Here is a 9,822-nt window from a genome sequence, read left to right on the forward strand (position 1 = left end):
ATCTAGCATGTTGCATCTAAAGTATAGTTTAAAACTGAGCCCAACTCCTGGTGTATTTCCCTGAAGGAGTTATTCATTCCGACTTGGCCATGACACGACTGTCAACTCACAGAGCAGCTGCCCAGAGGCTTATTTGGTCGTGGGCACTGCAGCACCCTGTAGAACTTTAGGAGGGGGTGGGGTTGGCTATTATGTTGGAATAAATAATAACAATTAACATTATTTTGTGCCAGATTCTGTGCAAGGAACTATAACCCTATTATCACTCTCATCTTAATAGATGAGGAGACAGAGGTGTAGAGAGTGGTTATGCTTTGCCCCAGCCAGTATTTGGGGAAGTCAGGCCTTGTGCCCAGGGAGTCTGCACTGTTAACCATCAAGTCATCCCATTTGCTGCATTTATCATTAAAAAAAGAGTCTAATTTAATCAGTACTTCATTGCACTTTTGATTGGAAATTTTTATCTTTATTTCCACACAGGAGAGCCCAAGCCTTGGAAACATAAGCAGCCTTCACAGAGTAACATCAGGTTAATCTATTAGAAACAGAAAGGGAAATAAACCTGAAACACAAAAGGAGGGAATATAGGTGGCAGTTCCTTTTTAGACAATAAAAATGTCAAAAAACTAAAAACTCATGAACACATTTGGATAAAAAAATCCTTTGGTTCCTTAATAAGAATTGAAGGATGTCATAAATATAACCAGAGTTGTTACTTCATTTTGTTTTTCATGGCCAGTTTATGACTGAATTAACTTTTCAGCTAGAATTCTAAATATATTTATCCTGGTCCATTAGCTAGGTCCATAGCTAGGTCCATAGCTAGGTCCATTTGCAATATCATCTTTGTAGCCATTAGCTAGGGATAGGAGTACTGGAGTATGAAGTATGGTAGACAGTTCATCTCTTGATGCTAGTCTCCCAAGTTCAACCACTTCTTGACCCTTGCTTGGGACTAAAAAAAAAAGGCTTAGATTCTAAACCTACTGCCCCATTCTGGCATTATCTATAGAAATTTTAAATATGTGTTCCTTTTACTTAATAATTTACCATTTAGAATTTTATTCAAGAGAAATGCCCACAAAATATGCAAAGATATAAACAAGGGTATTTACTGTTCTGTTGCTTGTAACTGAAGATAAGTGGAGCTAATTGAAATATCCAGCAGGATAGGACTGGTTATATGTATCATAATATAGTCACACAGTGGAATAAATAGGTAGAGTTGTATACACTGACATGGACATAATGGAAAAGAAGACTGTAGGCAGTGTTCATAACACTCATAATGTTACAGAAGGACTTTGTAAGGACTGACATCAATGACTGCAAACTCAGATGCATAAGCGGGCCAGACTGGTTTTAGAAATGGGTCAGGTAGGGACTGTGACAACCTTGAGAACACACCCTACATGAAAGCAACTGATCAGCTTCAGCTCATCTTTGCTAATGAGTTGGCAGATCTTTGGATTTTGCCTGATAACCTATAAATCATAGTACTTTTCATGCTACTTTGGGACACTCTATTTACTTCTCTGCCACCCTGAAAGCTGCTTGAAAATATTTCAGTTACATGAACCTCCTGATTTTCACTTTGGGGCAACCATTAGAAATATTAAAATATATATATATTGTGGGGCACCTGGGTGGCTCAGTGGGTTAAGCCTCTGCCTTCAGCTCGGGTCATGATCTCGGGGTCCTGGAGAGCAGAGAGCCTGCTTGCTTCCTCCTCTCTCTCTCTGCCTGCCTCTCTGCCCACTTGTGATCTCTGTCAAATAAATAAAATCTTAAAAAAAAAAAACTTTAAATATATATATATATATATATATATATATACACACACATATATACATAGTAAGTGGTCATCTGTGAACTGGATTTGTCTTGCAGTCTCACTGTCTATCAACCTCTAAAATATTCTTACAACGGTTATCTTTGGCGAATCATATTTTGGGACAATAGCGCAGTATGGTCTTCCCAGTACTATCTATACCTTGCTTTATATTTGAGGGTGTTTTTCTTTGTTTGCCCATGGCAAGAATCAGTTTATTGGTCCAGGTGAGGGGCAAGGGGTCTATACAATGAGGAGTGAGGGCTCAGGCCTCCCCAGTGACTTAGAAATTCATTCCTCCACCTGGTTCTGTAGGTAGGCCTTGTACTGGTGGAGGGAAGGGAGAGTGGGTGGCTGTTGGAAACGTGCAGGTTGACAGTGATCTCCAGTAAGGAGGCATCCCCTAATAGGGCTGTATCTAACAGAGCCCTTGAGCCACATGGGAACAACCTTGAGCATCATAAGCCTCTGGATCCACAGCTGGCCCTGGGATCATGACTCCCCTACCAAGAAACAGAGGGTGTAGCTTGGGGAGTGTCTACTTCCTTCAGTGAAGACCATCAGATATGCCAGGAAAGGGATCTGGTCAAACATGCCTCCTTTCCTGATAATGGAGACCTCGCCATTGGCGGGTGACCACTGCCAGGAAGTAGCTTCTGGCTCACAACCCAGTAGATCTGGCACTGCCCCAACCTTTGGGCCTAGAGAACTGATCTACCCTCTAGAGAACTAGCTTCTCCTCCCCACCCAGCCTGCCTTCAGGCAGCTCACCACAAGCCTCATGGAGCTGGTCATGGCCTTGTCAAGAGCACTCCTAGTCTAGCAGTCTTATTAGCTGCCCAGGCCACGTCCTATCCCCTGCTTCTGACCCCACCAGCCATGGGTCCCTAAAGCAGAAGACAATCAGCTGGAAGACCTGGCAGTCCTGGGAAAAGGTGGTGAAAGGTGGAACCTTGAACTTCCACTCTGAGCAGTTGCACCAGTGACCTGGAGGGAGAGACTGAGAAGTGTATGGGGGTCCATAGCCCTGGTCCTAGCCCCTCCCAGCCTCCCGCTGGCACTCACCTTCCTCTGGCACGAACAGCCGCCTCAGCGGGTTTTCAGCAGGGTCTGAGTTTGAGCAGACAGCAGAGATGCCCAAGCAGGGACTCAGAAAGAACTGAGAGGGATGCTCACGGGCCACAGCGAGGCTTGGGGACCTGCGACCTGGGAATGGGGCCAAGACCATGTCACTCAGTAACTCCTCCAGAATGTGCTCCGGGTATCAGGTACGGCTCTGCCCTTGTTGTCGGGAAAGGTATTCAGCTCAGAAAATCCTAAACTCCTAAGGTGACAAATCTGTAGATGCTGCACACAGGTCGTGGGGATCCCTGGTGGGTCCTCTGCTAAGTGCTACACTCACTTCCGGTAAGCGGACTGGAAATTCCCCTTCCGGGTCAGCGGGTCAGAGTGCCGGCACCGCCTGTCTCGGGCGGGTCTTGGCCCAGGTCTGGAAGGGTCGTCCTTTTGCCAGGGACCCTGCAGCCGGCGGTGTGTCCAAGACCTGAGGATGAGGAGTGCGTGCAGCCCTGGTCCCACTCCCAGGCCAGGTGGGATCCCAGGCCTTCACGCATGGGGGCGTCGGTGTGTGTGTGGCGGGGACAGTCCCTTCACCCCCTCAGCCCTGGGGACAAAGACTGAAAACGCATTTACCCTGGCGTTAATGTAAGAAGTTCCGAACCAAAGTGAGTTTCCAGATTAGTTCAGACAAGAACCAGTTCCAGGAGTTGCCTGCCTCTGGTTTTGTCACCGATCTCAAGAATCTTGAATTTGGTGGATACCCCTGGGCTCATCTAGATACATTTAGATCATGATAACGGGCTTATCTAGATAATGTTTTGGACTAGGGCCTTGAGATATTTCTGACCATGTTGGACTAGATGAGTCTCTGGGAGTGGAAACATAATCTTAAAGATATAGGGAGAGAATAATTATATCTCTCCTGGTGTATCTGGAGCTTGTGGGAAAATGCATAAGGGATCATCATTCATTAATTTACTCATTCACTTGTTCATTCAACAAAGATGTTTGGAGTGTTTACTATGTGCCTGCGTGGTATTGGGCCACAGGAACCTTCACTGGAGCTTGCGACTTGGAAGGTGATACCAAAGTAAAAAGATGATCACAAAATAAGGTGAGAAGTAATGTGATGAGGGTCAGCACATGGAGCTGTGGGAGACAGCCCTGGAAATTGGGAACACTTCTCTGAAGAGGTGGTTCCTGGCCTGAGTGGGGAATTCCAGGCTGAGAAACCCACAGGTGTGAGGGACTGAAGGCAGGAGAGAACCTGGGACCTTCTGGGAATAATCTGTATTCTCTAAAGCCTGAGCACTATGTTTGGGGCAGGGCATATCAGGCTTCAGGGCTGGAGTTGTGGGCAGCCCCCTGATCACAAGGGCTTGATGAAGCAGTCTGGGATGCCTGGTCTCCATCCTGAAAGCCGCTGAGAGCCATGTACAGGTTTTAGGCTACGAAGGTTTTGGAACTGTTTTATATATTTATGTCAAATATTTTCACCCAGAGTTTTCGTTTTATGTTTCCTTGATTTTATGAACCAAGGGGGAAATACTGTATATTTAAGTGAAAAGGGAAAGTAACTTTCTGTTTCTTAAAAACAAAAGGCCTCTAAGGGTACCTAGCTGATTTAGTTAGGAGAACATGTGACTCTTGATCTCTGGGTGGTGAGTTCCAGCCCCACGTTGGGTGCAGAGATTACTTAAAGATAAATGAACTTAACAAACAAACAAACAAACAAAACTCTACGGAATGATGGCTGAGAAACTGTAGTTTCTAAATTTTATACGTTCCTGTGCTCTTAGATTTTTAGAGACATTTCATGACATGGCAAACAGAGCCTGCAAGTTAATTAAGCCATCAGCTTAGAAGGTTGCTGGTAGATTCCACGCCAGTTTCGAGGGTATGTATGTATTCTGTATGGGGAGCTGGTTAAAAGCACCCATAACATTATGATAATCCTCCCTGAATATCGCTAGGGTTTCAACTGGTATTTCATCTCATTCTTGGAGTCCTTGCCCATGAAGGGCCTTGCTTCCCTGGAAAGGTAGGTGAATGTGCAATTAATAGAAGAGCAGAAACACGTTCAGTTTAGTGAGAACCTGACTTCCCTGTCTCAGAAGGTGAAAGGAAAAGGTCTGTGGTTTTGTGAGCAGAAGAAGGGAGGGGAGGAGCAGCCGGGGTGATTGATGACACTGTGAAAGTCACACAATTGCTGTCAAGGTGGTTTTTCACCCCTGGAGCAGGGTGATCTCATTTGCTGCTGCATATGCATTCAGCCTCGGTTTTCTGGTCTCCTAGCCATGAGGACGCGTGTGAATATGCTAAATGTGTGTGTGTGCTCCCAGAAGGCTGGGAGGATTTTAGAGACAGACTAAGCGGGATTCAGATTCTGCTCTGCACCTTGCTTTGTGAGAGCCTGGCACAGTTGCTTACCTGATCTTACCTGATTTCAGGATGCTCACCTGGCATGGGCTTCTGTGAGAATTAAATGAGATGAGATATTTATGTATCGTCACTGGCACATAACTGCTGTTCCATAGATGTTAATTTTTTTTCCCAACTCTGGACTGAAGCTTCCTTTAATTGGTTTCCAGGGGACTAGCCACTTGTCTCCTTGACTCCCTGTCATGCTTCCTTTTCACCCGTAGGGAAGCATATTTAGGGTAGCAGAATGACCTGCATTCTAGTCCTTGTGTGACTACTTACTTTGGGCAGGTGGCACAGTACTTTGGAGACTTAGATTCCTTCTCTATAAAATGGGAACAGTAATGCTCAATATTCCCATAACTTCTACAGTGTTTGTGAGGACTCTGTAAAGTAAGGCAGGGTTCTCAAACTTTAGAATGCACCAGAATCATTCGTTTAAAACTTGTTAAAACAGATTGCAGGCCTCTGTCGTCCTCAGGGCTTCTGATTCAGTAAGTCTGGGGTGGGGCCTGAAAATTTGCATTTCAAACCAATTCCCAGGCCACACTTGGAGAACAGTGCCTGGCACACATTGAACACCAGATGGATGTGAGCTACTATCATCCGTTGTCTTGTGGGGCAGGGGCAATATGATAGACACCGCAAGCTGGCTAGAATTCTAATTTTAGGGTCCTTATTTTTACTATGTGAAATAATTACTTAATTTTCAATTTATGTAGAACTGATAAAAGTAGGGAGGAGGCAGCTCCTGGGTGGCTCAGTTGGTTAAACATGGGACTCTTGATCTCGGCTCAGGTCAGAGTAGTGAGATCAGCCCTGTGCTGTGCTCAGCACTCAGCATGGAATCTGCTTGTCCCTCTCCCTCTACCCTCTCCTCCCCCAATAAATAAATGAATAAAATCTTAAAAAAAAAAAAAAAGTAGCAAGGAGGAGGAATTTAGTGTTTTAGGGGATAAGAGTTTACAAGTCATTTCTGCTAAGGGCATCTATATGACCCAGACCACAGGAATGAGGGGCCCAGACTGACCAGATCCCACTGGCAGTTTTATCAGTCTGGTCCCCTTGAGGCATGACAGGCTCAAAAAAACAAATTTCTGAGATATTCTCCTATTGCTTTCTACTGGGTGTTGAGGACATGTTTGGGGAAAACTGGGGAAAATGACAGGAGACTTCCACATGCCAGAATCTCCAAAGAGATTTTTTTTATAGAAAGTCTCATCATCCCCAGGGTTTTTAAGTACGTCAGAGAAGGATCTTCCCACTGAGGAAATCATAGGCCCTGACTCTTTTATTTTAGAAGGTGGATGGCAAAGATAAGGGGCCCGGTGACACCTCTGCCACCTAATGAGCAGTCTGAATTACAGATCTAAAATTAACAGCTTCTCCTCCTCCCTCCCACCCACCCACCCAATACTTAAACTCTCCTTTATCATTGTTTCTCAGAGCCCTTGAAATGCAAGAAATTCGAAATGCTACCTGGATCCTCAAACCTTTACAAACAGCGGGGCCTGGGGCTGAGTGTTGAATTAGGGTTCAGAGTTTAGGTTCTGCAGTCAGGTAGGTTCTGTGCATCTCCTGATTTTGTAGCTTGGAGTATGACCTCATCAAGTGACCATCTGAACTCCATTTTCTTATCTAAGTTGAAGGCAGTAATAGTACTCATTTCAAAGGGTGCTTATGAGGGATAATTAGATAAGCATGTGAGGACTCAGGGAATGACAGCTATTGTTTCTGTGGTGGTGGGGGGGTTGCTTTTAAGAGTTCTGGGCTGGCACCACTTCTGCATGACCTCCCCGAGCTGTCTCTTTTACAGAATTCTCCAGCAAGTTTCATTTGATTTGTGGGGCCTAGATTCTCAGCTTTTCCCAATTTTTTTATATAGCTTTGGACTATGAGAGAAGGGAGGAGCCCTCTGCATGGGGCCTGGGCAAAAAAAATGGGAAGATACTATGAGGAATCCCACCCTGCCTGACTCCAAGAACTTCTCACCCCCTGTGAGGCAGGGGTTAGAGCCATGAGCCAAAGGAGCTCTTCTCACCTGGTGATGTGGGACACTCAGTGGCTCAGACGCCAAGGTGACAGAAGGTAGGCTTGGGTCAAGGGGTACAGTGAGTATCTAAGGGACCCCAAGTCTGTTAGCCTTCCCAAGAGGCTACATCCTGGGCCGCACAGCAGTTTTTTAATACAGGCCACAGTGTTCATGGGATGACAAGGGTGGGTGAGTAGTAGATAGTAATGTACATGAGGGGATTGTTCCTGGGGTTTTCCCTCTTGATGAGGAGAAGTCCCTAAATGATGGCAGTGGCAGGGGCTGTGGTTGCGCAGGTGGCAGCAGGTGAGGCAGGGGACTTGGAGTGATACAGCTGAAACATGTCGCCCAGTGCTGGACTCCTGGTAAGCTTCCAGGAACCGGTCACTATTATTAGCTGTTCCCTGATAATCTGACCTCTTCCTGGTGCCTGAGGGACTGGGCAGTCTCTGCTGTGAGCATCAGAGGATAGGAGAGCTCTCAGCCCCTCCTTCTTTGGAGCTCTTTGAAGAATGCAGTGTGGGATGTTAACTCTATTTCAAGTTTATTTTCTCCATCACATGTATGATGTATCTACTTTTGAGAGGAAAGAGTACCTTCATCTTAGGTGCCAGAAAGTAGCAATGATCCTGGCTGGCTTTGAGGAGCACTAGATTGGAATCAGAAGACCTGGGTTCAAGTCCCAGCTCAGTTACCTTTGAGATGTGAGGCCATAGGGGAAAGGGAAAAGAGAGAGAGAAAGAAAGAGAGAGACGGAGGGAAACAAGCCATAAGAGACTCTTAATGATAGAGAACAAACTGGGGGTTGATGGAGGGAGGTGGACAGGGGATGAGGCTAGATGAGGGATGGCCATTAGGAAGGGCGGTTGCGATGATGAGCAGTGGGGCTCAGATGTAAGTGATGAGTCACTGAATTCTACTCCTGAAACCAATACTACACTACATGTTAAGTAAGTAGAATTTAAATAAAAACTTGACACACTAATAAAAAGAAATGTGAGGCCACAGGCTAATTATTTAACTTTCTCATTTGTAAAATGGGGACAAAACTGCCTGTCTTACCAACAGATAATAAGCATAGAAATGTTTTGTGAATTGTTAAGCTCTGTTAAGGGAATTAAGGAAAGTGGTTTTGGCATGGCTGATGATGAAGTCCTCTAGACCTACTGGCATTCAGCAAGGGGATGGTCTTTTATTCCAACATGAAGACTAATGAGGGAGTTGAGGCATGGAGCCAGGTGAGGGACACAGAGACACTTTGGGATATCCTTGGGTGTTCACTACCTACTCCTGAGGCCGGTTCACAGGACAGGTGTCCCGTAATCTTACCAGAAGGCATCACTGGGACAAACCTGAGGGTGCGACAGGTGCCCCTCCCTCTCTACTGCTATCATTGTTTATTGCTACCTAACTTCCAGGCTGGGAACTTCTAGGCTCTTAGCACGGGGCCTGCCATACAGTGGGGATTCCATGAGGGTTCACAGAATGATTCAATGTGTACGTGAGTGAGAGGATGTGTTTTCTTTTTTTGGGATCATGGTCCTTGACTATTTTTTGCACATTTACTCTCATTCTCACACCTCTTCTCTTTCTAAAATACCTTCAAAGCAGTCCACAAACCAGAACATGGAAACAGCGATACTTAGGGCTAAAAAAACAGGAACACCTGAGAAAGAACAATATGAATTATTCCTTCTTGAGCCATTTGTGCCTTGGGGACCAACTTTGGGGAAGAAGGGAGACTCAGGAATTAGTTGCTGGTGATGGGATGCGATGGGGGCAACAGGCAAAATCTGTGCAGAATCGGTCTGTCTTGACACAACAGTACTGTTCCTTAACTTAAAGGTGACTAACATAACACCACACACACACACACACACACACACACACACACACACACACACAAAGAGAGAGATGTGAACTTTTCCAGCCCTGGGAATAATTGCTTTCTCAAAAAAGACAAGGAACTTACAAAATAAATCTGGTGATGGCTCCCCTTGTTATTAGGGTTGAAACAAGTGATCTGTGTGTTTTCTCAGGGCTTCAGTGATTCTAAGCCAGGAAACAGCTTAATTATTTGCCAGGCTCCTTTGTTGCTCCCATAACCTGTTAGGAGTGGTAACAACAATGACATCGATGAGGAGAGTGCCCTTTCTGTTAGACCTTGCTATGTACCTCCCATGCTTACTTTGACTCATTTTTCACAACAACCTTATAAGGTCGGTTATAACCTCCATCCCATTTTACGGCTGAAGAAACTGAGGTTCAAGGGGTTAAGTAATCTCCCCAAGGTAACACAGTCAGTCACCTTCATTTGAACTATGTTTAAATCCTGATAGTTAACATCCACGCCCTTCTCCAACCCCTGAACCGCCTCCTTCAAAAAATGTAAAGTCGCCTCTGACGTATTTTCCAAGCAGTTCAAATGAAACCCTTCAAAATACAGATTGTGTGTATTTCCTGGACAAGAAATCCTCCC

At 45.3% G+C, this 9,822-nt stretch overlaps 1 pseudogene; it reads right to left on the bottom strand.

Moving 5' to 3' along the window:
- Positions 1-2,122: 2,122 nt before the first annotated feature.
- LOC116863976 lies at positions 2,123-3,195 on the bottom strand (annotated as a pseudogene).
- Positions 3,196-9,822: the final 6,627 nt, after the last annotated feature.

Source organism: Lontra canadensis, unplaced genomic scaffold, assembly GCF_010015895.1.
Source record: "Lontra canadensis isolate GAN:19392208 unplaced genomic scaffold, GSC_riverotter_1.0 scaffold4, whole genome shotgun sequence".
NCBI lineage: Eukaryota > Metazoa > Chordata > Mammalia > Carnivora > Mustelidae > Lontra > Lontra canadensis.